The sequence below is a fragment of the Cebus imitator genome, unplaced genomic scaffold (assembly GCF_001604975.1).
Source record: "Cebus imitator isolate Cc_AM_T3 unplaced genomic scaffold, Cebus_imitator-1.0 Scaffold35, whole genome shotgun sequence".
NCBI classification, from domain to species: domain Eukaryota; kingdom Metazoa; phylum Chordata; class Mammalia; order Primates; family Cebidae; genus Cebus; species Cebus imitator.
The window spans coordinates 4,304,656-4,330,194 of NW_016107350.1; the positions used below are offsets into that span (position 1 = coordinate 4,304,656).

Here is a 25,539-nt window from a genome sequence, read left to right on the forward strand (position 1 = left end):
TAGTGAGATCCTCAGAATACTCAATCTAAGTATCAAGCACAGCTCAGTATCGAAGAGATCCCCAGTATTGGGATTCACTCACCTGTAGGATTTTGGGTCAATAGGAAAGAGAGACTGACTTCCCCACTGTATTAGCCTTGTTTTCTAGTTTGTGTCTCTGATATTTTGACATCATGGACATTGTTGACTAGAAAGGGTTGGCCCCTCCCAGGGTTAGCAGATTCTAGAGATAGCAAAATATTTCTGCATTTTATACTTAAACTAACCAATCCTTCAGCCCACACGTTCTGTACAGCTCTCACACTGGGTGACATCAGTTTCTCTTTCCCTACCCTAATTATCTCAGGGTCAGGTATAAGAGAACCAGGGCCAGCCCCTATTCCCTGGAGCCCACTGAAATTATTCAAACTAGCTAATCCTAAATCTGCTTCACTTGCTTAGCCTGCTCTCCCATTTTTCACCATTAAAAAAAAAAAAAAAAGTACAAACTTTTCTAGAGTTTTTCTTGCTTTATCTCTGCCTATGACCAACCAACCCTGGTGTTCTCTCCCGTGGCCCTGCCCAGGATGGCCTGGCATCCCCCCTCCTCTCGGCAACTGTGCATAGTAAACTGCCTTTTCAGTGTCAGGTATCTCTTCATATGTTGATCTCACCATACCTGATTAAAAAAATAAAGTCCCAGATATGGTTTAAAATATCCACTGGCAGGAGCCAGTCTATGTTTTTATTTCGGACTAGGACCTGCACTTAGCAGCCAATTCTTCATTCAGGAAACAAGAATATAGATAAGATTAAATCTCTTAATTAAAGTTACCTCTGTTAAGTGGCAGAGCTCAGATTCTTGTCTAGTTCTGTCTTACCCTGAGGTTTTGTTGTGTTTTGCCTGCAGAACTAAGGCATGCTCAACCCAGGAAGAAGTTAAATAATGTAGGCTGTTCACCATTAGGAAAGAATCCTCCTATTTCATAAATGACCTTAAGTAAATGTACCATTATGATTTTGTCTCTGTTGGGATAGTATATTACCTTCTTTTGGTGGCTTTGAATCATATGTTTGTGTTAACAGAAGACTCGTGCTCAACTTGACATACATCACAGCTTTTGAGGGATCCAATAAACAGGAGCAGTTGATTCAGTTTCCCTATTTCATGGACACAGAGGTGTGGTTTTGAGATAATAAAATAGAGTGCAAAAGAATTGTGAGATATGCGAAAGAACGCTTTCCTCAGTGCTACAAAAACATATAAACATTTCAAATGAAGAAATTGCTCATTAATTAGATTATTTTGAATGTCTCTCTAATGTATTGGTTTCAAATGTATAGTAATGATTTACTCTCAAATTACCAGATGAATACCAGCATTTGAAATAGTGACTGTTCTCCTCTACAGGTGTGTTCTTCACTGTTCTTTTGAGGTACCCTGATATGCATGTTTATACTGACCTCATGGGCTTCTCTTCGTTTTTCACCGATGCCTAATTCATTGATAATGTTATTATCCAGCTTCAAAGATTCAAATATCATCTTCTTCTGGATAATGCACTAACGTACCTTTCCAGCCCAGAACTCTTTCTGAACCCTTAGCTCTAAATGTTACTTCTGCTCACTCATCACATTCTATACCTAGTCAAATAGCACAATTATTGCATGTAGAATATTGACCTCTTCACGTTTCTTCCCACCCACTATAAAGAAACCCCCCACTTTCAGAAATTTCCCACAACTTAATAATTAGAAGCACAATTTTCCAGTTGTTCACCTCACAGTTATTGGAGTCATCTTTGAATGACCTTCTTTATTCACTCCCCATATTGGATTTGCCAATAAACTCTCTCAGTTTGGCCTTTAGAATATGTATGGAATCTGACCCTTCTCACTACCTGAAGTCCAAAGTACCACTCTCTTTACTCTGTCAATTGGTTCCCACATTTCTGTCTTTATCCCTCTTTATTCTCAACAAAAATCCAAAGATTTCCTGAGGAAAAGCAAATGATGTCACTTCCCTGCTTCAGATCCATCCCACACAAAAACCAAAACAAAATTCACACCGGGATCCTTCTCTGTCTGCCCTTCACTCACCTCTGGGCTCCTTCTCCTTACACAGCCCCTTCTGGTTTATCCAGCTCAGCCTCCTCCCTGCTCCTGGGTACGGTGCTTGGGGCTTTCACCTATTCCTGCCCCCAGCCTGATTCTCTGTCCAGGTATACAGAAATCCCCATCCACACCTCCTGCAGCACCTAAATTGATGCCAAAGGAAAAATTAAAGTCCTATAGTTAATTTACATAAATAGTATCTCTGTTCAATGGGAGGCAATTACTATTACTATATTTGCAAGTCATATAGAAATGCAGGAGGCCCTGAGACGTTTACTTGCTAAGAATCTGGATTCTCAATGGGAAGACTTAATAACTTTCTGTAGAATAGTATACTTTGTTTCTTATAAAAATGATGAAATAATGATTTTCTTTACTATTTTAGTTAGCTCATACATTCATGAGATATAGAATAAAATCTTAGTCCTGCATTCAGCTGGAATGAACTTTTGGTTTTCATCAAGATTTACCAGACAAACTTAGAGGCATTTAGAGAGAAAATTATGAGTGAAGAAGAGAAGCAAGTGATTTGTGAAATAATTTCTTCTTTTAAATCGTATGCAAAGTATATTAAAAGATGTTCAGAACAATATTTTCAGTTATATGTATTTAGGTTCATTTTTTTCAGTATCTCTGTCCACAAGAATCAGGTTTAATGGCAATTATCTTTATTAAGGAGCTAATTTATTTCTAAATTACAGTGGGCTGTTTAAATAAATTAAGCTTACATAACACTAATGCTGAAAAATATCAACCTAAACCTTTGAAAAAACTTTTAACTTAAAAATTGAGGTACAGAGCCTTGAAGCATAAATATGCTGTGCACCTTAATGCATATTTTAAAAAATCAAATTATATGAACTGAAATAAAACTGTCTGCAGTTAAATGGAAATTCCAAAAAAGTGACATGAAAGTAAAAAAAAAAAAAAAAAAAAAAAAAAAAAAAAAAAAAAAAAAAAGGCTAAATGAAGGAAGACTATGATTTTTTAGAGGGGTTGGGATTGAGATAAACTTGGAAGGATTGGAGATGTAGAATAAATACAAAATGAGGATAAAACATAAGCAAATATGCGATCATCAGAGTGATCACAGTTCATATTAGCAACGTTGGATGCAATGGACAGAGCAGAGCAAAGGGTCTGGTTGAAAAATATTAAAAAATAAGTCTACTCACTGTCCAGTCATTCTGGAGGTTCTCAAATTCAGTCAAAGAAGAATTTAAAGAGCCAATGGTTGGATTGACTTAAAATTATTCAATAGATGACAATAAAGAGGTTGCTATAAAGTTCCAGTTAGGAGTAAAATGAGAAGTGCCTAATTGGATACAGTTATTCTTAAGAATATTAAACACACACACACAGACATACAAACACACACACACACACACATACAGAACAAACAAATACATAAGACAGAAAGAATCTTTATGAGGTGATGAATATGTTTATTGTGTCACAGACTCCAACACTGTAAGGTAGTTGAAGAGATTTATTCTGGACCAAATGTGAGTGACCAACGACCCTGCAGTTCTCACGACATCCTGAGAACATGTGCCCAAGGTGGTTGGGCTGCTGCATGGTTTTATACCTTTTAGGGAAACACAGACATTTAGCAATGCATATAAGATATATATTGGTTTGGTCCAGAAAGGCAGGCCACCTGGAAGTGGGGGCTTCCAGGTCCTGGCAGATTTAAAGATTTTAATTGTCAATTGGTTGAAACAGTTATTACTAAAGACTTGGAATCAATGGAAAGAAATGTCTGGGTTAAGATAATGAGTTGTGGAGACAGGTTTCATGGAATTCAGAGCTCTTATCAGACCTAAAAAGTTGCTGGACCCAGTTAATTCTCTCCCGAATCAGGAAAAAGACCTGGAAAGGGAAAGGGATTCTCTACAGAATGTAAATTTTCCCCACAAGAGACAGCTCTGCAGAATTATTTCAAAATATGTCAGAGAAATACATTTTGGGGTAAAATACTTTGATTTCTTTCAGGGCCTGCTATTTGGCATGAGATGCTAAACTAGGGTCAGCTGGAATTTGGTGTTTTATTGCTACAAAAATTCTGTTTCGTCAGTCTTAAGATCTCTGTTTTAATATTAATGCTGCCCAGCTGTGCCTGAATTCCAAAAGGAGGGGTGTATAACTAGGCATGCCCCACCCCCACTTCCCATCATGACCTGAACAAGTTTTTCAGGTTAATTTGGAATGCTCTTGGCTAAGAGGGGCATCCATCAGTTAGTTGGGGGACTTATAATTTTATCTGTGGTTTACAATGGCATTGATTTTGGTGACAGTTTTTAAGGTATATACATATATCTCTAAACTCATCAATTTTATGCATTAAATATAGGCCACTTTTGTACATAATTAATACCTCAATAAAATAGTCTCTTTTTTTTTCATTTTTCATGCTCAGTTTAAATTTAGCTGTGTGCCTTGTATTTTATCAGGCAATGCTAGTTGTATGATTATTGTAGTTTAATAGTTCTAATATACTGTATACTTTTTGAAGTAGCATTAATAGAAAAAAGTAATATCTAACAAATGAGTTTTTCCACATTTTGTGATATTGCAATTACCTTTCGCTTTGATATTTGCACTGTCTGTCTTTAATAATTTCATTTTTAGAGTCAAACGAATGAGTTCTATTGCAAGAACATTTTCCATTTCGGTAAGAATCATGGATTGATATAGTATAACTTAAAACAGGACCAATTAATTTTGAAATGATCATCAAAATTTATCTTAGCTTTCTCATAGCATAGACTTGATTAATTGTATAAATATACTTATTTCTGATAACCAGATATTCCTAATACAATACCTATGAGGAAAAAAATAAAACACAATTTCTGAGTTTGTCATATGCTCCTGATCTGTAATGATATTGGCATTATCTAGCCACCACTTGATTTATTATTTAATTTGTCAAAAGTCCGTTAAAATAGTTTGTGACAAATATTTTTCCTACACCAGTGACTACTTTACTTTGAGTTAATATTATCATGTATCAGAAATGAATATGCTGGGAGAATTATGCAATGATAATGTTAGCTTGCTGCAGATTTTGAATTCTCACAAACAAGGATATCACATCACACTGTTATACTAACCTAAATATCATACCATTTACTGTTAGATCGATTTTTAAGTATTTGTTTATTTTTACTCTCTAAATAAATTGGTCAAAATTATAAAAATAATTTCAGACTTGAAATTGGTTTTTGTTAGCAGAGAAAATAACATTTCCCATATAGAATTTTTATTTCCCTGTTCTGAGCTATAAAATGTAGCCTTGAGTCTGAATTTATTAAGCCTGCTTAAGAGACATTTATAGGATTTTTGGAAATTGCCTTTTTAACATATACTCTGTTGCTACTTTAGTTAAGCTGGACAGTTATCAATTTACATACCTCTTTTATTATAAAGAAAATCATGGTTCACAGTGCAGTGATATTTAAAAATCTTGATTCTGAATGCTACTTCCCTAGTAGTCTGATTTATATTTTTTTGTTAACATTCAACCAAGCAGACATATATATGAGTGCTTCTGAGAACATCTATGTCTAAACTACTGTACAATGTGTGTTAAAGGCATTACTTTTTAAATGATTATAACATCCAGTCTATGTCAGCTGTATATCATCATTTTACACTGAAGAAGCTAAGATGCAAATAAGTCAGTTTACTAACCTAGGGTCACCATGCTTCTAAGTGGTAAATTGGCCTCACACACACACACGAAATTATACTGTTTAAATTTTACTTATGCTTTGCAGTTGTGATTAGTGACAGAAAAATTACCTCAACTTTTCTTTTGGTATTTGTTTATTATTTTAGAGACAGGGTTTCTCTCTTTGACATCCAGGCCGGAGTACAATGGCACATTCATGGCTCACTGAAGCTTAACTGAAACAACAGAAATTTATTTGCTCACAGTTCTAGAAACTGGAAGTCCAAGATCGAGGTTCCAATGAAGATTTCTCCGGAAGTTTCTCTACTTGGCTTGCAGATTTCTTTTTTATTTTGGCTGCTTCTTTACATAGAAAAGCAAATTCTTAGGCTGGGTGTGGTAGCTCGGGCCTCCCAGCACTTTGAGAGGCCAAGGTGAGAGGATCACTTGAGGTCAGGAGTTCAGGGCCAGCCTGGTCAAGTTGGTGAAATCCTGTCTCTACTAAAAGTAGAAAAATCAGCTAGGCATGGTGGCAGGCACCTCTAGTCCCAGCTACTCTGTAGGCTGAGGCAGGAGAATTGCTTGAACCCAGGAGGCAGAGGTTACAGTGAGCTGATTATCACATCACTGCCCTCCAACTTGAAAAAAAAAAAAAAAAAGAAAAAGAGAAAGAAACAAATTCCTTCTTCTTTTTATAGCACTCATCAGATTGAAGTAGGGCCCATGCTAGCAGCTTCATTTTTACTTGATACCCTATTTGAAGACTTTGTTTTTAAATATATTCATACCCTGAGGTATTGAAGATTGACACTTCAACATATGAATCTTGGAGGACAAAACTAAGCCCATAACAGTGATCCTTTAAACATTTTTTAGCCATCACCCCAATATTGAAGCCACAATAATTCAAAAATATCTAGTATTGGGAAGATGTGCAATCCATCATCATTAGAAATTAGGATGCAAATTTGTACAAGTGTCTAGTCTTTTATATTTTCTTAATGGAATACTGCTCATTATTTTTCATAAAAACAGGTAGGATACACTGTTATCTTGGGTGTATAAAATTTTAGGGCAGTACATCATTACTTTCATAATCAGCTGCAGAACTTAGAAAAACACAGACACCTAGCCCTATCTTCAGAGTTTTAGTAGGTCTTGAGTGGCGCCTGGGAATTTGCATTTCCAATTAGCTCTCAGCTGAATCTGATGCTGCTTGCCAAAATGCAAGTAGCTTGGTTCCAAAGCATGCATGCTGACTCAAGTTACTTTTTATTGCTTTTTCTTCTGAGCAATGTGATGATTTCACTTAACATGTTTATTGAAATAAAGTAGAAGCTCTGGATAAGTATTAGGAAGTCTTTTGCTGTGAACATTCCTTGGCTTTAAGCACATCGTGCAGTTTCTCTCAGTGAAGAAAATAATAACTCCCTTTTCTGCCATTATCTTCTAAATCCTTCCTTGAAAATATCCTAAATGAGTTATCAGTTTAAAAAAGATAGTTTTTTTCCCCTTTGTTTCAAGTCTGACTTTCCAAATACAGTAACTTCTTAACCTACGTAATAGTTGATAAGTTCTTATTTGTTTTAGTGGCATTAAATCAACATGCAATTTTATCTGTTGTAGCTAAAAAGGGGAGTAATTATTAAACCATTACTACTGGAAAACATATTGCATTTTGAGGATCAAGCACAGCTGGGAGCTTCTCACCACCTCAAGCACCAGCTGCTCCATTTTCTGTCATTTGTTCAGAATTATTTACACACATGGATGAGTGAGCAGAGGGGTGGGGAGGTGCCAAACAGTCTTTTTATTCCAAATTTTTTGCTATTTTATAGATAATAAAAATGTATTGCTTAAAACAATGAAAAAAATTAAAACTAAAATGTATACAGGGAAAAGGCTCCTTCCTATCCAGTGCATTCTCCCTGGTTTTCATCTACCTCTGAATCAAAGATACTATAAACTTATCATATATTCTTTTGAAAATGGTTATGCATAAAGAAGGAAATAAACATGGTTATTTTATCTCACTTTAAAAATAGTAGCCCACTAGATGGGCCTTGCAGGCTTTCCCAGTTCTGAAAGTCTGTGAATCATTGGTGACTGAAAGGTGATCCATTGTTATCTTTAAACAATCCGTTTTGGAGCTCATTCCATATTCATCAGGAGCTGCCTGGTATTCTATGACAGGGACCCACTGTAATCAAACGTTTTACTAGTCATCTGTAAATGTGAACAGGTGAACTTTTATGGTACCACAACATTTCCATGTAACATAGTGCTAAGTATTACATAAATATTTATATATGTCATTTTCCATATATATGATTAAATATTATAAAAATTGTTCTTCATAAGATATGAAAAGAACATGCTAACCACCCTTTGTTCTTGTTTTCTACTGAAATTATGTATTTTAGCAATCTGTAGATCAGATTCCTAGAAGTAGAATGTATTAGTCATCAAATATAAACTTTATCGTTTTGGTAGAAATAGATGTCCCTCAAAGGGTTTGGACTATTTTACATAACTATAGGACCGTGTCAGAGGTCACCTCCCCAATCACAGTCTTGTCAAATCAGATATCAGACCTTTAGATTTTTATAATCTGTTGAACGAGAAATGGAATGCCAAACTTATCCTAATGCTCACGTCTCATGAGTAAGGTTGACGGTATTCGTCGTATGTTTAAAATCCCTGCATGTCTTCTTCTCTGTGAGTTCTTTGGTGGACATGGCCGGATTTTGTAGGATGGCATCCTTAAGCACTTTGCCTACTTTGCTTATCATATTTGTGCCACATAGACATTTTCCATTTTTATGAAGTGGTTTTTAACAATCTTTTCTTATGATTTCATAGGCTAAAAAAGAAGTTCACCCACGTTCCACCCTCATATATTTATAGTTGTCCAGATTAGTTGATTTACACAATTTCAGAATCTTTCTGTCTTGTCAGAGGGAGATTGCTTTCAGTGAATCTGCTGTGTTTGTGCTATTGTGGGTGTAATCTTGCCTCCTCTACTGAACGACACTAGGTCCAGAAAGGTTTGCAGCCAAACTTATACCTCCTCTACTCACTTAATTTCCAGCTGCACACAAGGTTTCACACCTGAGCTTGCACTGTCACCTTTAGAGAGTGTATTTTTGCTAAGATTTACTCCTAATAACGTCGGTTGCTTCTGAAGTCTCTTTCAGTGGTTTCTTGCCCTCAATTCCTTACATGTGGCTCAATAAAAACTACTTTGGTTCATTTCCGTAACTTTTGGAAGCTCTTACATGCAACTTAGATTGTAAGAATACATTTCATTATGGACTGTTTGTGTTCTCCACAAATGTATATATGCTGAAGGCTGAACCCCCAGGGTGACTGTGCTTGGAATGGGGCCTCTAAGCAAGTAATGATGATTAAATGAGGTCATAAGATCAGTCTTCTCTAAAAGAATTGGTGTCCTTATTAGGGAGACAGCGGAGAGCTTGTTCTCTCTCTGCCCAAGAACATACATTGAGGAAAGGCCCTGTGGGGCATAGGGAACAAATGGCCATTGGCAAGAGAGGAAGAGAGACCTTATCAGAAGCCAAGTCAGCCAGAACCTTGATATGGGACTTCTAGTCTCCAGCAGAGCAAGAAAATTTCTATGGGCCGGGCATGGTAGCTCATGCCTGTAATTGCAGCACTTTGGGAGGCCGAGGCAGGCAGATCACAAGGTCAGGAGATTGAGAGCATCCTGGATAACACAGTGAAACCCTATCTCTACTAAAAATACAAAAATTAGCTGGGCATAGTGGCAGGCACCTGTAGTCCCAGCTACTTGGGAGGCTGAGACAGGAGAATTGCTTGAACCCGGGATGTCGAGGTTGCAGTGAATCAAGATCATGCCACTGCACTCCAGCTTGGGTGACAGAGTGAGACAGTCTCAAAAAAAAAAAAAAAAAAGGAAGAAAATACATTTCTATTATTTAAGCCACCTACTCTATGGTGCTTCTTTATGGCATCCAAAAAAACTTAATACACATGCCTCTCACAGTTTTATTGGAGGAGGCATTGGCAAGTATTTTTTTTTTTTAGTCTTTATTTTTCACAGTCTTGTTGTACTCATTGCTTTTTAGTAGAATTTGATGGGATATGGAAGGAATGCTGATGTACACATCCAATTTCATGCCAGATGTTTCTGGAATCATTCCATTTACGAATGCAGTTTTCAGTCATCTTGATGACCACTGTTTGCTCTGGATTGTACAGAAAGAATACATGTAGCCTGTTTGGCTAAATGGATTCCTAGAAACCATTATTCGAATTCTCACTTTTAAATATCAGTTATCGGAGGATGAGTAGGTAGAGTATGGGTTTTCATAAATGTGAACAGGGCAACTCAGGAAGTTTTTCACTGAGGAAATAAAAAGGAAATATTGGCAACCTCTTTAATTTACCACTAAAACAGTGATATCATGATTAGTTGTGGCCTATACTATCTATGATGAATATATAAAGGTTGAATTCTAAGACAGATAGTGAAAAATAGAGAGCATTTGGTAAGAGTTTCAATAAAGCTATTAAGTGGATGTGAAACAGAAGAACTTTAAAAACCTCATGATCTTTCTATTTGGATGTATGTGCACACGTGTAAATCTTCATGACCAAATATAAATGTTTGAGTGCCCTCCCCAAAAGGAAACAATGAGAATGCTTACTGTTTTACTGATGATGCTCATAATAATGTTATTATTACTAAGGACACTTCAGAGATTGACACAGGCTAGGCTCTTGGAGATATTATCTCATATAACAATTAGTTATTCATACTGAGCCATTGTCATCATGCTGTTTTCGAGCGTGAGAACTTAGAGTCTAACAGAAATTTGACTTGCTTAGATAACGCCAGTCTACTAATAATGAGTGGCAAAACCAAAACTTAAACTGAAACCAGCTTGACCCCAAACCCCTTACTACCTGGTTAATCTACACCTGGCCAATCCAGATAGTTTCTCCAGGAAGGACACTGTGTAATGAAGGATTTGTTTTCTAGTTTGATAATTTATGAAGTTGATGTGATATGGGTGAGATACTGCAAATAATCCATTTTATTCCTATTTGACCTTTCCTTAAATGCACTTAATTATCGATGTATACAAAACAATGCTAATAGAAACACATTCTATACATATATATTCGTTGTTTCTCATGTAACATACAAAACTCTATTTTATTAGCTAATGAACTGAAAGCCTAGCTTTCTCTGAAGTTTAAACATGCAGATTTTAAGTTAATCTTTTGAACCAAAATAGATTATTGTCTACTTGAAACTGTATAGGCTTTCAAGGGTATAGTATATATAGTATTCCTTACATATATATTCCTCAGTAAGATGTTGAATATGAAATTATTGGGTATTCACACAATATGCAGTGTGTGATGGTAAAAAATAAGTATACAGTAGACATAAAATGCATTTATAATTGTGGCAAAAATTAGAAAATATTAATATAATGTGACTCAGTGTAAATAATGATCAATTTAGCTTTCTTCATTTTTTCTGCTATTGATATAACTGTTAATTATTTTATTTATCTCTAGGACTATATATGTGTATTCATTTGGAATGTAGAACTTAGAATCAAGGGAAGAAAGGAGTTTCGGGTTTTTTGTTTTTTTGCATTTCTCTTTATACTCAATTTTATTGTTATTTATTTTTTAATTTTATTACATAAACTGGTAAAACTTTTATAATAAGAGCAAATAATAGAACCATAATACTAAATATTTTAAGGACAAAAATATATACCTAGAGAATATGCTTTTAATTCTCTGGAAAAGCAGATATAAAAGCCTTCTAAATAGCCCCAGCAAAGTTATACCAGCTGAAAAGGCTTTATTTTTATAGGACCACAGTGCAGCAGTTATATTAACAACATGGCAAATTTCCCATGTAAATGTATCTTCAAATTATCTAACAATACTCTAGAGGACATTATAGTGTTTGGTTGTTTTTGTGTGAGTTATATTATTATTTTTCACTAATATTCAACAAAGTTATACCTTAGTAGCCAATGAGAGTTCATTGGAATATCCACCAGGACCTTTTTTGTAATCAAGAGGTATAGTCAGTCTTTTGAATGACTATGTTATGCAAATATGTTGCCTCATTTGCTCCCTAATTGTTAAAAGCTATAAAGTAGCATAAACAGGATGATGTCAGAACTGGATATAGGTACAGCAAATTGCAAATAAAATCTCAATGAGTTTTCAGATAGTAAAAGTAAAAACTTTTTACTTTTCTAAGCCACCTCAGAAAATTAGATAGTTCATGTGTGCCATTCTATTAATATTTCAAAATTTTGTAACACCTTAAAAAATTAGGGTTAATTTTTCTTTTAGGGGTCTAACAGAGTTATAGCAAAATAGATAACTAAGGTCCTCTACAACCTTCCTCCTAGCTTTCTGTTTAAAACAAATCAGTTTATCAAAATACAATTTCTCTGACATTTAGAAACTCCACTATATGACGGTTGTTCTTAGAGTTTATCCTAGTTGGCAAGGACAGGAAAATGAGACTTATTTAAACTGTAAGCTTTTTAATCTCATTGAGGCTATTAGAAGACACTTGAATATGCATGACTCTGATTCTTCTAAACTGGTGGAAAGATAATGATAATGTGGTAGAAAAAAAATCATGAACACCCTAAACATTATTTGTAGTTGATTATAATCATGCATATATTTACTTTATAATTTTGAAGTTGTAGGCTGGATATTTATTTATTTATGTATTTTTTATTTTACTTTAGGTTCTGGGGTACATGTGCACATCATGCAGCGTTGTTCCATAGGTGCATACATAACCAGGTGGTTTGCTGCCTCTGTTCCCCCTTTGACTATATCCAGCATTTCTCCCCATGTTATCCCTCCCCATCCCAGGCTGTCCCTCCCCTAGCACCCCCACCAACTGCCCCCAGTGTGTGATGCTCCTCTCCCTGACTCCACGTGTTCTCCTTGTTCAACACCCACCTATGAGGGAAAACATGCAGTGTTTTATTTTCTGTTCTTGTGTCAGTTTGCTGAGAATGATTGTTTCCAGATTCATCCAAGTCCCTACAAAGGACACAAACTTGTCATTTTTTTATGGCTGCATAGTATTCCATGGTGTATATGTGCCACATTTTCCTTGTCCACTCTATCATTGATGGGCATTTGGGTTGGTTCCAGGTCTTTGCCATTATACACAGGGCTGCAATGAACATACATATGCAGGTGTCTTTATAGTAGAAAGATTTATAGTTCTTTGGGTATATACCCAGTAATGGGATTGCTGGGTCAAATGGAATTTCTATTTCTAGATTCTTGAGAAACTGCCATACTGGCTTCCACAATGGTTGAACTAATTTACACTCCCACCAACTGTGTAAGAGTATTCCTATTTCTCCACATCTTCTCCAGCATCTGTTGTCTCCAGATTGTTTTAATTTTCGCCATTGTAACTGGAGTGAGATGGTATTTCAATATGGTTTTGATTTTCATTTCTCTAATGGCCAGTGATGATGAGCATTTTTTCATGTTTGTTGGCCTCATGTATGTCTTCTTTTGAGAAGTGTCTGTTCATATCCTTTGCCCACTTTTGAATGTGGTTGTTTGTTTTTTTCTTGTAAATCTGTTTTAGTTATTTGTAGATTCTGGATATTAGCCCTTTGTCAGATGGGTAGACTGCAAAAATTTTTTCCCATTCTTTTGGTTGCCAGTTCACTCTAATAATGGTTTCTTTTGCTGTACAGAAGCTCTGAATTTTAATTAGATCCCATTTGTTTATTTTGGCTTTTCTTTCCATTGCTTTTGGTGTTTTAGTCATGCAGTCCTTGCCTATGCCTATGTCCTGGATAATTTTGCCTACATTTTCTTCTAGTCTTTTGATGGTGTTAGGTTTTTTGTTTAAATCTTTAATTCATCTGGAGTCAATTTTAGCGTAAGGTGACAGGAAGGGGTACAGTTTCTGCTTTCTGCACACTGCTAGCCAGTTTTCCCAAAACCATTTACTAAACATGGAATCCTTTCCCCATTGCTTGTTTTTGTCAGGTTTTTCAAAGATCAGATGATTGTAGATGTGTGGTATTGCTCTGAGGCCTCTGTTCTGTTCCATTGGTCTATGTCTCTGTTTTGGTACCAGTACCATGCTGTTTTGATTACTGTAGCCTTGTAGTATAGTTTGAAGTCTGGTGGTGTGATGCCTCCAGCTTTGTTCTTTTTGGTTAGGACTGTCTTGGCTCTGTGGGCTCTCTTGTGATTCCATATGAATTGTAAAGTGGTTTTTCCAGCTCTGTGAAGAAGGTCATTGGTATCTTATGGGCATAGCATTGAATCTATAGATTACTTTGGGCAGTATGGCCATTTTCACGATATTGATTCTTCCTAATCATGAGCATGGAATGTTTTTCCATCTGCTTGTGTTCTCTCTTATTTTGTTGAGCAGTGGTTTGTAGCTGTCCTTAAAGAGTCTTTTACATTCTTTGTTAGTTGTGTTCCTAGGTATTTTATTCTCTTTGTAGCAATTGTGAATGGGAGTTCACTCTTGATTTGGCTGTTTGTCTGTTATTGGTATATAGAAATCTTGTGATTTCTGCACATTGATTGTGTATCCTGAGACTTTGCTGAAGTTGATTATCAATTTGAGTAGATTTTGGGCTGAGATGATGGGGTCTTCTAAATATACAATCATGCCGTCTGCAGAGACAGTTTGACTTTCTCCTTTCCTAATTGAATACCTTTTATTTTTTTTCTTGCCTGATTGCTCTGGCTAGAACATACAATACTATATTGTACAGGAGTGTTGAGAGAGGGAATCCTTGTCTAGTGCCTGATTGCAAAGGGAATTCATCCAGCTTTTGCCTGTTCAGTATGATATTGGCTGTAGGTTTATCATAAATAGCTTTTATCATTTATGATATGTTCCGTCAATACCTATTTTATTGAGAGTTTTTAGCATGAAGGGCTGCTGAATTTTGTTGAAGGCCTTCTCTGCATCTATGAAGGTAATCATGTGTTTTTTTGTCTTTGGTTCAGATTATGTGATGGATTACGTTTATGGACTTGCATTATGTTGAACCAGCCTTACATCCCCAGGATGAAGCCTACTTGATCATGACGAACAAGCCTTTTGATGTGCTGTTGCAGTTGGTTTGCCAGTATTTTATTGAAAATTTTTGCGTCGATGTTCATCATGGATATTGGCCTGAAGTTTACTTTTTTAGTTGAGTCTTTGCCTGGTTTTGGTAGCAGGATGATGTTGGTCTCATAAAATGAGTTAAGGAGGATTCCTTCTTTTTGTATTGTTTGATATAGTTTCAGAAGGAATGGAACCAGCTCCTTTATTACGTCTGGTAGAATTCAGCTGTGAACCTGTCTGGATCTGGACTTTTTTTTTGTTGGTAGGCTATTGATTACTGCCTCATCTTCAGCCCTCGTTATTGCACTATTCAGGGTTTCAACTTCCTCCTGGTGTAGTCTTGGTAGAGTACAAGTGTCCAGGAATTTATTTGTTTCTTCCTGGTTTACTGGTTTGTGTGCATAGAGCTTTTTGAGTAATCTCTGATGGTAGTTTGTATTTCTGTGGCATCAGTGGTGATATCCCCTTTATTTTTTTTATTGCATCTATTTATTCTTCTCTCTTTTCTTTTGTATTAATCTGGCTAGCAGTGTGTCTATTTTGTTGTTCTTTTCAAAAAAAAACCAGCTCCTGGATTCATCAACTTTTTGAAGGGTTTTTTGTGTCTCTATCTCCTTCAGTTTGGCTCTCATCTTAGTTATTTCTTGTCTTCTGCTAGCTTTTGAGTTTTTTTGATCTTCCTCCTCTAACTCTTTCAATTTTGGTGATAGGGTGTCAATTTTAGATCTTTCCCTGTTTCTCATGTGGTCATTTATTGCCATAAATTTCCCTCTAGACACTGCTTTAAAGGTGCTCCAGAGATTCTGGTAAGTTGTGTCTTCATTCTGATTGGTTTTGAAGAACATCTTTATTTCTGCCTTCATTTCATTGTTTATCCAGTTGACACTTAGAAGCAAGTTGTTCAGTTTCCAGGTGGTTATGTGGATTTGAGTGTGTTTCTTAATCCTGAGCTCCAATCTGATTATGCTGTGGTCTGATAGACTGTTTGTTATGATTTCTGTTCTTTTGCATTTGCTGAGGAGTGATTTGCTTCCATTTATTTGGTCAATTTTAGGGTAAGTGCAATGTGGTTCTGAGAAGAATGTATATTCTGTGGACTTGGGATGGAGCATTCTGTATATGTCTATTAGATCTGCTTGGTCCAGCTCTGTTTTCAAGTCCTGGATGTCCTTGTTAATTTTCTGTCTCCTTGATCTGTCTAATATTGACAGTGGAGTGTTGAAGTCTCCCACTATTATTGTGTGGGAGTCTAAATCTCATTTTAGGTCATTAAGAACTTTCTTTATATATCTGGGTGCTCCTGTGTTAGGTGTGTATATATTTAGGATAGTTAGCTCTTCTTGTTGAAGTGATCCTTTTACCATTATGTAGTGCCTTTCTTTGTGTCTTTTGATCTTTGTTGGTTTGAAGTCCATTTTATCAGAGACTAGGATTGCAACCCCTGCTTTTTTTTTTTTTTTTTTTTTTTTTTTTTTTTTTTTTTTTTTTTTTTTTTTTTTTTTACCCCTTTTTTTTTTTTTTTTTTTTTTTTTTTTTTTTTTGTCCATTTGCTTGGTTAATCTTCTTCCATTCCTTTGTTTTGATTCTATGTGTGTCTTTATATGTGAGGTGGGTTTCCTGAATACAGCACACCTATGGGTTTTGACTTTTTATTCAATTTGCCAGTCTGTATCTGTTGATTGGGGCATTTAGGCTGTTTACATTCAATGTTACTATTGTTATGTGTGAATTTGATCCTGCCATTTTGTTATTGGCTGGTTATCTTGCCCATTAGTTGACTCATTTTCTTCATTGCATTTTTGGTCTCTGCCATTTGGTGTGCTTTTGCAATGGTTGGTACTTGTTCCTTTCCAATGGTTAGTGTTTCTTTTAAGAGCTCTTGTAGGGCAGGTCTGGTGGTGATGAAATCTCTCAGTAATTGCTTGAACGTAAAGGATTTTATTTCTCCTTCACTTATGAAGCTTAGTTTGGCTGGATATGAGATTCTGGGTTGAAAGTTCTTTTCATTAGGATCTTGAATATTGGCCCCCACTCTCTTCTGGCTTGCAGGGTTTCTGTTGAAATATCCACTGTGAGTCTAATTGGCCTCCCTCTGGGTGACCTGACCTTTCTCTCTTGCTGCCCATAGCATTTTTTCCTTCATTTCAACCCTGGTGAATCTGACGATTATGTGCCTTGGGGTTGCTCCTCTTGAAGAGTATCTTTGTGGAGTTCTCTGTATTTCTTGTATTTGGATGTCGGACTGCCTTGCTAGGCTTTGGAAGTTCTTCTGCATAATATCCTAGAGCATGTTTTCCAGCTTGGATTCATTCTTCCCATCATATTCAGGTACATTGATCAAGTGTAGATTAGGTCTTTTCACATAACCCCTTTTTTCTTGGAGGCTTTGTTCATTTCTTTTTACTCTTTTTTCTTTTGTCTTGCCTTCTCTTTTTATTTCATTGAGTCGATCTTCAATCTCTGTTATCTTCTGCTTGCTTGATTCGGCTCTGTTTCTTCTGCTTGATTGATTCGGCTATTAAAATGTGTGTTTGCTTCACTTAGTTCTGGTGCTGTGTTTTTCAGCTCCATCAAGTTGTTTATGTTCTTCTCTAAGCTGGTTATTCTGTTTAGCATTTTGTATAACATTTTTTCATGGTTTTTGGTCTCTTTGCATTTACTTAGAACGTGTTCCTTTAGCTCAGAAAAGTTTGTTATTATCCACTTCCTGAAGCCTGGTTCTGTCAATTCATTACACTCTTTCTTGGTCATGTTGTGTTCCTATGTTGTTGAGGAGTTGTGATCCATTGAAGAAGAAGAGGTGTTCTGGTTCTTGATGGTTTCATCTTTTTTGCACTAGTTTTTTCCCATCTTCATGGATTTACCTGGCTGTGATCTCAGGGGGCTGCTTGATGAAGTCACTTGTCTGCTTGTCGAGGCACTACTGGGTTTCTAGGGACTCCTTCAGGTTACTAGGGAAGCTTCCTGTGTCTTTTTTGTTTACACTGGGAGATTAGGCCTGCCTCTTCCGCTGACCTGGAGGCACTGCTGGGTAGTCAAGAACACCATCCCATTGCTACTTAGGCTTCCTGTGTTTTTTGTTAAAACATGAAGCCTAGTCCCACCTCTTTAATGATGGGTTGTGTCTTTCCTCCACAGGGCTGGATCCTTCAGGGCTCAGCTCAGACTGAGGCACTGGCTGAGTAACCCACCAGTTAGTGCTTCAGTCCTCTGGGGTTTGTGGAGGAGGGTAGGGACCTTCCCAGCTGAACCATCTGTCTCCCCGCTTTCAGCTCTGTCGTTCTCCGGGCAAGGGGAGGTGGCGATAGCTGGGTCCACAGGCTCTCAAGGCTGGCTTATTGGCTTATGTGTTTGCTTAGATGTGTGCGCCAATCTGGGACCCCATCCTGGATTATTATTCAATTCTGCACTTGTTATTCCCGGCAATTGACTGGCAAAGATCCCCTGTTCTGTGTATTGCTGAGGCTTTGGGGGAAGCGCTGTATCTGGATCAGAGTGCCAGAGGGAGAGACTCCAACTCCCCCGTCAGATGCACTTTCTGGGTGAAGCGGCACCCCTCCCCACCTGGGTCTGCCCTGCGTGGGCTTTGCTCACTGTCTGACTAGACTCGTTGAAATGGACCTGGTACCTCTGTTGGAGCTAGAATATCTCTCAATTTCTGCATCCCTGTCACTGGGTGCTGTGCACTGGAGTTGTGTCTATTCAGTCATCTTGACTCCCCAATCTGTCTACTGGTTATAATAAAAGATAGAAAATTTCATGCCTAATTTTTATCTGTAAATTTTGTGGACGGGCCAAAAAGTAACATGTAATAAAAATAAATGTCAGCCAAATGCTGAAATCGTATATCTACATAACAAAGATAATATTACATACATTTTAAGGGCTATTAATCAGGAAGAGCTATCAGTGTTTACACTTGCTCTTAGCCAAAAGGCCAAGAAGCAATTTATCAGTCTTTTGTCTTCTTTTAGTTCATATAATTTTATTTACGACTTAAATATTGTTATCATATTTATGTAGCACTCAGGGAACTAAAATTCTGGGATATTAACTTGTGTTTCAAGAACCACGATGCAAGGTTACAAAAGCTTCATGCTTCAAATCTATGTCAATTTAAATCCTGTGATAGAAAAAGATGCTGCACTAAAACAGAACTATACTCAAGTTTCATCTCAGACAAATGGCTTCGATTCTCTCTCTTAATATTTTTACTAGAAAGTTGTCATAAAACAGCTTATTTTAATAATATAATGATTTTAAGTATCTAGCAGAGTATAATGGAATATAGAGTGCCCGTGTGTGTGTGTGTGTGTGTGTGTGTGTGTGTGTGTGTATGTGTGTGTGTGTGTGTATGTGTGTATCTGAAATGCTAGTTTTTATACCTCATTCTATACATAAATATTAGCATAAATTCAATACAAAGGGTACATTTATGGTATCTGGGTATTGTTATAAATAAATATATTAATTTAATTGGTGGTTCAATTTTTTCCACCTTAAAATGCATTGTTCTCTTGGCATCTATGGCACCCCATCTTTCCCAACCTCATTCACTGCACACTGCTTTTTATTTATAGGGCCCTGATCCTCTACTATTAGCTCTAGATGTTTAATGCCCAGAACTGAGCTCTATGCCCTATACTCTTCTCTACCTTAATCTCTCCCAGCATGACCTTGTCACTCCATGAATTTAACTTTCCAAGGTATCCTGCTGACTTTCATGCTAATACCTTTAGTCCTGACCTCTCCACTGAGCTGAGGCTAGTTTAATTGGCTGCAAACTCCACATCTCCTTTCAGATGCCTTATGAAAGCAGACATTTACTGAATTTGAAAGCAACTATTATTACCCTGTTATTCCCTACCTCTTCTGATCCTTTGTAAATTGTATTTTTCTTTTAATCCATCTATCATAAAGTTTAACACATAGCCTTAGCTTTTACATAGGCTATATTATATCCATATATATGTATTTTATATTTATATATATATAATATATATATTTTATATTTATATACATATATATATATATATATATATATAATTTTACATGCTATCATCTTTGTCTTAACTATCCTTGTTTCTCACCTGTACGTCTGCAGTAGTCCTCAACCAAGTCCTACACTGCCTCTTTTAATCTTGGTGCCCTATATTCCATTCTCTCCATGGAAACTGTAATGACTTTTAAAATCATGTTATCCCCTCCTCAGAACACTGCAGTGTCTTCCTGTTTCAATTAGCATAAAAGCCAGCATCCTGAGTTACATTAACAAGTTGGTAGACTAGAAAGTCCCAGACTCCTCCTCCTTTCCATGGAGTCATTATTTCAGCAAATTACATGGACCAATTCTCTTTCAGATACATTTAGAAACTGGTTAAGTGGCTCCTCCATATCAGGTAGATGTGAACCTAGCTGAATCTAAGCTGATAGGAAAGTGTGGTACCCTCTCACTTTAATACCTCACCCTGGTAAAACATCATGCGATCAAAAGAAAACATTAACCTCTTGGTTCTCAGAGAGATATTGGACCTTGTGTCCAAAATTCTAACTTTTCATGGAAGCTCCCTGAGAGACTTATTTTTGTCTCACTTGTCTCAGAGCACTGATGGACATATTCTTCATGCCTAGTGGCTCCTGAGGAAAAAAAAATAGCCAGGCAGTTTCCTGCCTGCTCCAGAAGACATGTGCCACAGAAGACAGAGGTTAATACAGCTCAGTGGCTTCCCCCTCAAGGGATAAAAAGAAGAGTAAAGAATATGTCAAATATTCTAACCTTACCATGGGGCTGCCTGAGGGCCTGCCTTTTGTATAGCCCAATTAGGGAACTAATGGCCCACCATAATCTAGATGCATGGGAGCCATTGAGAACAAAAGAGAACCAAGCATTGTGCTGCTTCTTCAGCAGATATGTGGTACAGCATATAGATGCCAGAAAGAGCAAGAAATTATGATATCCCAAAAAAGGAAATCAGAAGATTCCTCTAATTAGGAATATACACACGTGAGTCAAAAGAAGATACGTCCACAGAGAAAGTTTGAGTGGTTTGCAGAATCTCAGTTTAGTTGGAGAAAGTCTTTCTCTTTGGGAAACCATATCGTAAAGACTAAGAGAGGTGATTTTCATATACACAGATACCAACACAAATTTACAAGGAAAATGAACAAACAGGAAAACGTGGCTCAAAAAAAGAGACACAAATCTCTAGATACTGACCCTAAAAATGGAAATATATGAAATATATGACAAAGAATTAAGAATAACCATTTAAAAAATGTCAACAAACTCAGGAAAACAATGCATAAACAAAATGAGAATATCAAAAAAAGATTAAATATATAAAAAGAAGCAAGAGTTTGGGATCTGAATAATACAACAACTAAACTGAAAATTTTAGTACAAAGGTTCTATAGCAGACTTGAATAACACAAGAGCAGAAAACCAAACACTGCATGTTCTCACTCTTAAGTGGGTGTTGAACGAGAACACATTGACACAGGGAGGGGAACATCACACACTGGGGTCTGTTGGGGGGTGGGGGGCTAGGGAAGGGATAGCAGAGGGTGGGGAGATTGGGGAGGGATAACATTAGGAGAAATAACTAATGTGTGTGACAGGGGGATGGAGGCAGCAAATCACCATGGCATGTGTGTACCTGTGTAATAATCCTGCAAGATCTGCATATACCCCAGAACTTAAAGTATAATTAAGAAAAAAAAAGAATGAAGAATCAAATAACTTAAAGAGAGGCCATTTGAAACTAGCCTATGGAGGAAAAGAAAAGAGAATAAAAAACATTGAAGGAAAAAAATGTGGAACATCAAGTAGATCAGTATGCATATTGTGAGATTCAAAAAAAAAAAGGAATTTGAGAAAAGATAAATGAATTTACTTAAAGATATAAGGGCAGAAAACTTCCAAAATTTTGGAAAGGAAATGGATGTAATAGATGCAGGTAGTCCAATGAATTCTAAATAGCTTAAACACAATATATGCTACAAATAAAACTGCTAAAAGTGGAAGACAAGAGAATATTGAAAGAAACAAAAGAAAAGTAACTCATCACATTAAAGAGAAAGTCGACAAGACTATGAACAGATATCTCAGCAGAAATCATGAAGGCCAGAAGGTATGGGATAATATATTCAAAGTGCTAGACGTAAAATTAAAAAAAAAAAAAAAAAAAAAAAAAAAAAAAAAAAAAAAAAAAAAAAAAAAAAAAAAAAAAAAAAAAAAAAAAAAAACTTGCTGACAAAAATATTATATACAGTAAATCTGACCTTCAAAAGTAGAGAGATGAAGACTAGACTAAATACTGAGAGAGTTCATAACCACAAGACCTGCCTTACAAAAGATGCCAAATGGAATTCTTGAGTTCAAGTGAAAGCATGCTAAACAGCAATTTGAAAATATATGAAAGTACAATTACCACTCAGTATATATGGAAGTTCAGTTTCAGGACCCGTGTTTATATCAAAATCTGCATATAATCAATTCCAGCAGTTGGTCAATGCGAAACCCATATATATGAAAAGTTGGCCCTCTCTCTGTAGGAGTTTCACATTCCATGAATACTTTATTTTAGATCCACATTGGGCTGAAAAATGTCCACAAATAAATAGAATTTTATAGTTAAAAATCTATGCTGTTCAATGGTCAACTATATAAAGCTTGATAGAAAGGTAAATATATAGGCAAAAACAGAATGCTGGAAAAATCTAACAGCGGTGTGTAAATCACTTTAAATTCTGGTATGAAGGTAGAAGACAAAAGTACACACACAAAAAATATGAAATATATTAATGGGCATGCAACATAAAAATATACTTGTGACATCCATAACATAAAGCATGTGTGTGTGGAAGAAGTAAAAGGAGAGTTTTTGTATTCAATTAAATATAAGTTGTTATCAGCTTAAAATAGATTGCTATAATTATAAAAAGGTTTCTGTAAGTTACATTATATGCACAAAAAATAATACTGTGGAAAATAATGAAAAAGAGAAGGAAATCAAAGCATGCCATTAAAAGAAATTGGAAAAAAAAAAACTATAAAGCAGATAGCAAGAGAGGAAGAAAGGGATAAAAATAGCTATGTGATAGAAACAATAACAAAATGGCAACAGTAATTCTTCCCTCTCAATTCTTACTTTAAATATAAATGGGTTAAATTTCCCAATCAAGAATAGTTGCTTAATGAATAAAAACAAGTTCACATTATATGCTTTCTGCAATAGACTCACTTTAGATTTCTGGACACAAATCAGTTGAGAAAGAAAGGATAAAGACTTGCATAGACATTTCTCAAGCGAACGCCTAAAAATGACCAAAAGGTATGTGACATCTTCATTATCACTAATCGTCAAGGCAATGCAAGTAAAAATACAATGATACATCATTTCATACCTGTTGAGATAGTCATTATATATTAAAAAAGAAAATAAAACCAACAAACAAATCCCTAGAAAATATCAGTTGTTGGCAAAGATATGGAAAAATTGGAACCCTTGTGCATTCTTGATGGAAATGTTAAATGGTGCAGTTCCAATGTCAACATTATGAAGTTCCCTTTAAAAATTAAAAATAGAACTTTCTATATGATCCAGCGATATTTTTTCAAAAGAAAGAAAATGGAGATTTTAAAAAGGTATCTATACTCTCATGTTCATTGCAGCACTGTTCACAGTAACCAAGAGAGAGGTGGAAACAGCTTAAATGTCCATTGACAGATTAATAATAAAGAACTTTTGGTATGTACATTCAACGGAATATTATTCAGTCTTAAGAAGAAAATTCTGCCCTCTTTAACATTATGTGTTAAATTTCAAGTCCTTAGGGAAAGTGAAATGCTAGTCACAGAAGGAAAAATACTACTTTTCAACCTCTGTAAGATATCAGATGTACTCAAACCCACTGAAGCTGAAAGAAAATTGTGATTGCCAGTGGTTGTGGGAGAGAGAAATGGGGAGTTGCTACTTAGTGGGGAAAAAGTTTCCATCAAGCAAAATGAAACACTTCTAGAGGTCTGCTGTTATACTGAACAATACTACACTGTCTACTTAAAATTTTGTTAAATAGATGGATTTCATGGTGTGCATCTTTTACAACAAAAATTTAAAATACAACCCAATATCCTCAAAAGCTCTTGTTGTTCTGAATCCTGCCTGTCTTTGATGCTACCTCTCACCATTTACACTGCCAGTGCCACTGTTTTTGAGCACAGCTGGGTTTTATTTTCTTACTCATGATAAGCACATCTTGAAATAGAGTCTTTTCATTTATTGTTTTCTGTCTGGAAATATTTCACTTCACATCTTTATGTTTGCCTTCTCTGTGAGTCATAGAGATAACGTCTCTCTGATCGCTCATTTTGAAATGTTCTAAATTCACTTGGCTTTAAGACACAAATGTTTTATTTATTTTGTTTTGTCTTGTTTTCTGCCATCACACATACTGTTACTTAAAAAAATATTTGTGTGTTTGTTTACTTTTTTATGAACTTTCACATAATAAAATAGCAAGAAAATCCATTGTATAATTAATCAGTAATCTCTAACATTAGTGACTGGTCTATAGTGGATGCTCAATAAATATTTGTTGAAAGATGAAAGAAGTATTTATTAAGTAGGTTTAATAATATTTGACCCAGCACTTTGGAATGCCAAGAGAGGAGAATTGCTTGAGCCCAGGAGTACAAGACTGGCCTGGGCAACATAACTAGATGCCATTTCTACAAACAAAATTAAAACTTAGCTGAGCATGGTGGCACATGCCTGAAGTCCCAGCTACTCAGGAGGCTGAGGTGGAAGGATTGTTTTAGCCTGGGAAATTGAGGCTTAAGTAAGCTGTAATAGTGACATGGCACTCCAGCCAGGATGACAGAGTGAGACCCTACATCAAAATAATGATAATAATAATAGTAGAAAATCAAAATCCTTAAGTAAAACCTTTGAAACACGTAAAATGGTGTCCTCTTCTAAAAATTGAACGGTTTCAAGTGTGCAGGAATACTACTTCTCATCTTGAATCTTTTTGTATGTGACTAATATATATCTTATTTTGTCATGTTCCATTTACCATACAGTGAAAATAAAATGATGTATAATATAAAATGAACTTTCACATTATGATAAGGTATACACATTTAACAACAATGTGGAATTATATATATATATATATAATACTTCTCTTATCAACTTAGAGTTGCTTTTTGAGTTACCTTCATTTCTGACTGTTCTCTTGAAATCTTGAAAGACCATAGTACAGTAATTTGCATGTAAAAGAATATAATAAAAATTTTTATACAAAACATAACACAGAGAAAGCAAATTTGCCTGCCATATTGGATTTGCAATAGTTTGCTTTATATCATCATTATTGGATGTTGTTATAAATCATCAAGCCATATTACAATTTAATTTTTATTGAAAGCTTCAATTGTAATTTAGTTCACTTAGGCTATTGTTTAAATGTTTGTTTATTAGATTGAATTTATGTATGCTATTAGGCAATTCAGAAATTCATTCAAATGACAGCTTTTATGCCTACTCTACTCCAAGTATGTGAGCAACAACAATGTATATATGTCTTGTTTTTTAGAAAGTTCACGGTCTGCTAG

The 25,539-nt window shown here is 35.8% G+C and overlaps 1 protein-coding gene across 5 annotated transcripts in view; it reads left to right on the plus strand.

The window, feature by feature from the left end:
- Positions 1–25,539, plus strand: part of CDH18 (cadherin 18) — a 1,130,917-nt gene that overhangs the window by 717,098 nt on the left and 388,280 nt on the right. The gene's annotated exons all lie outside the window — the stretch shown is intronic.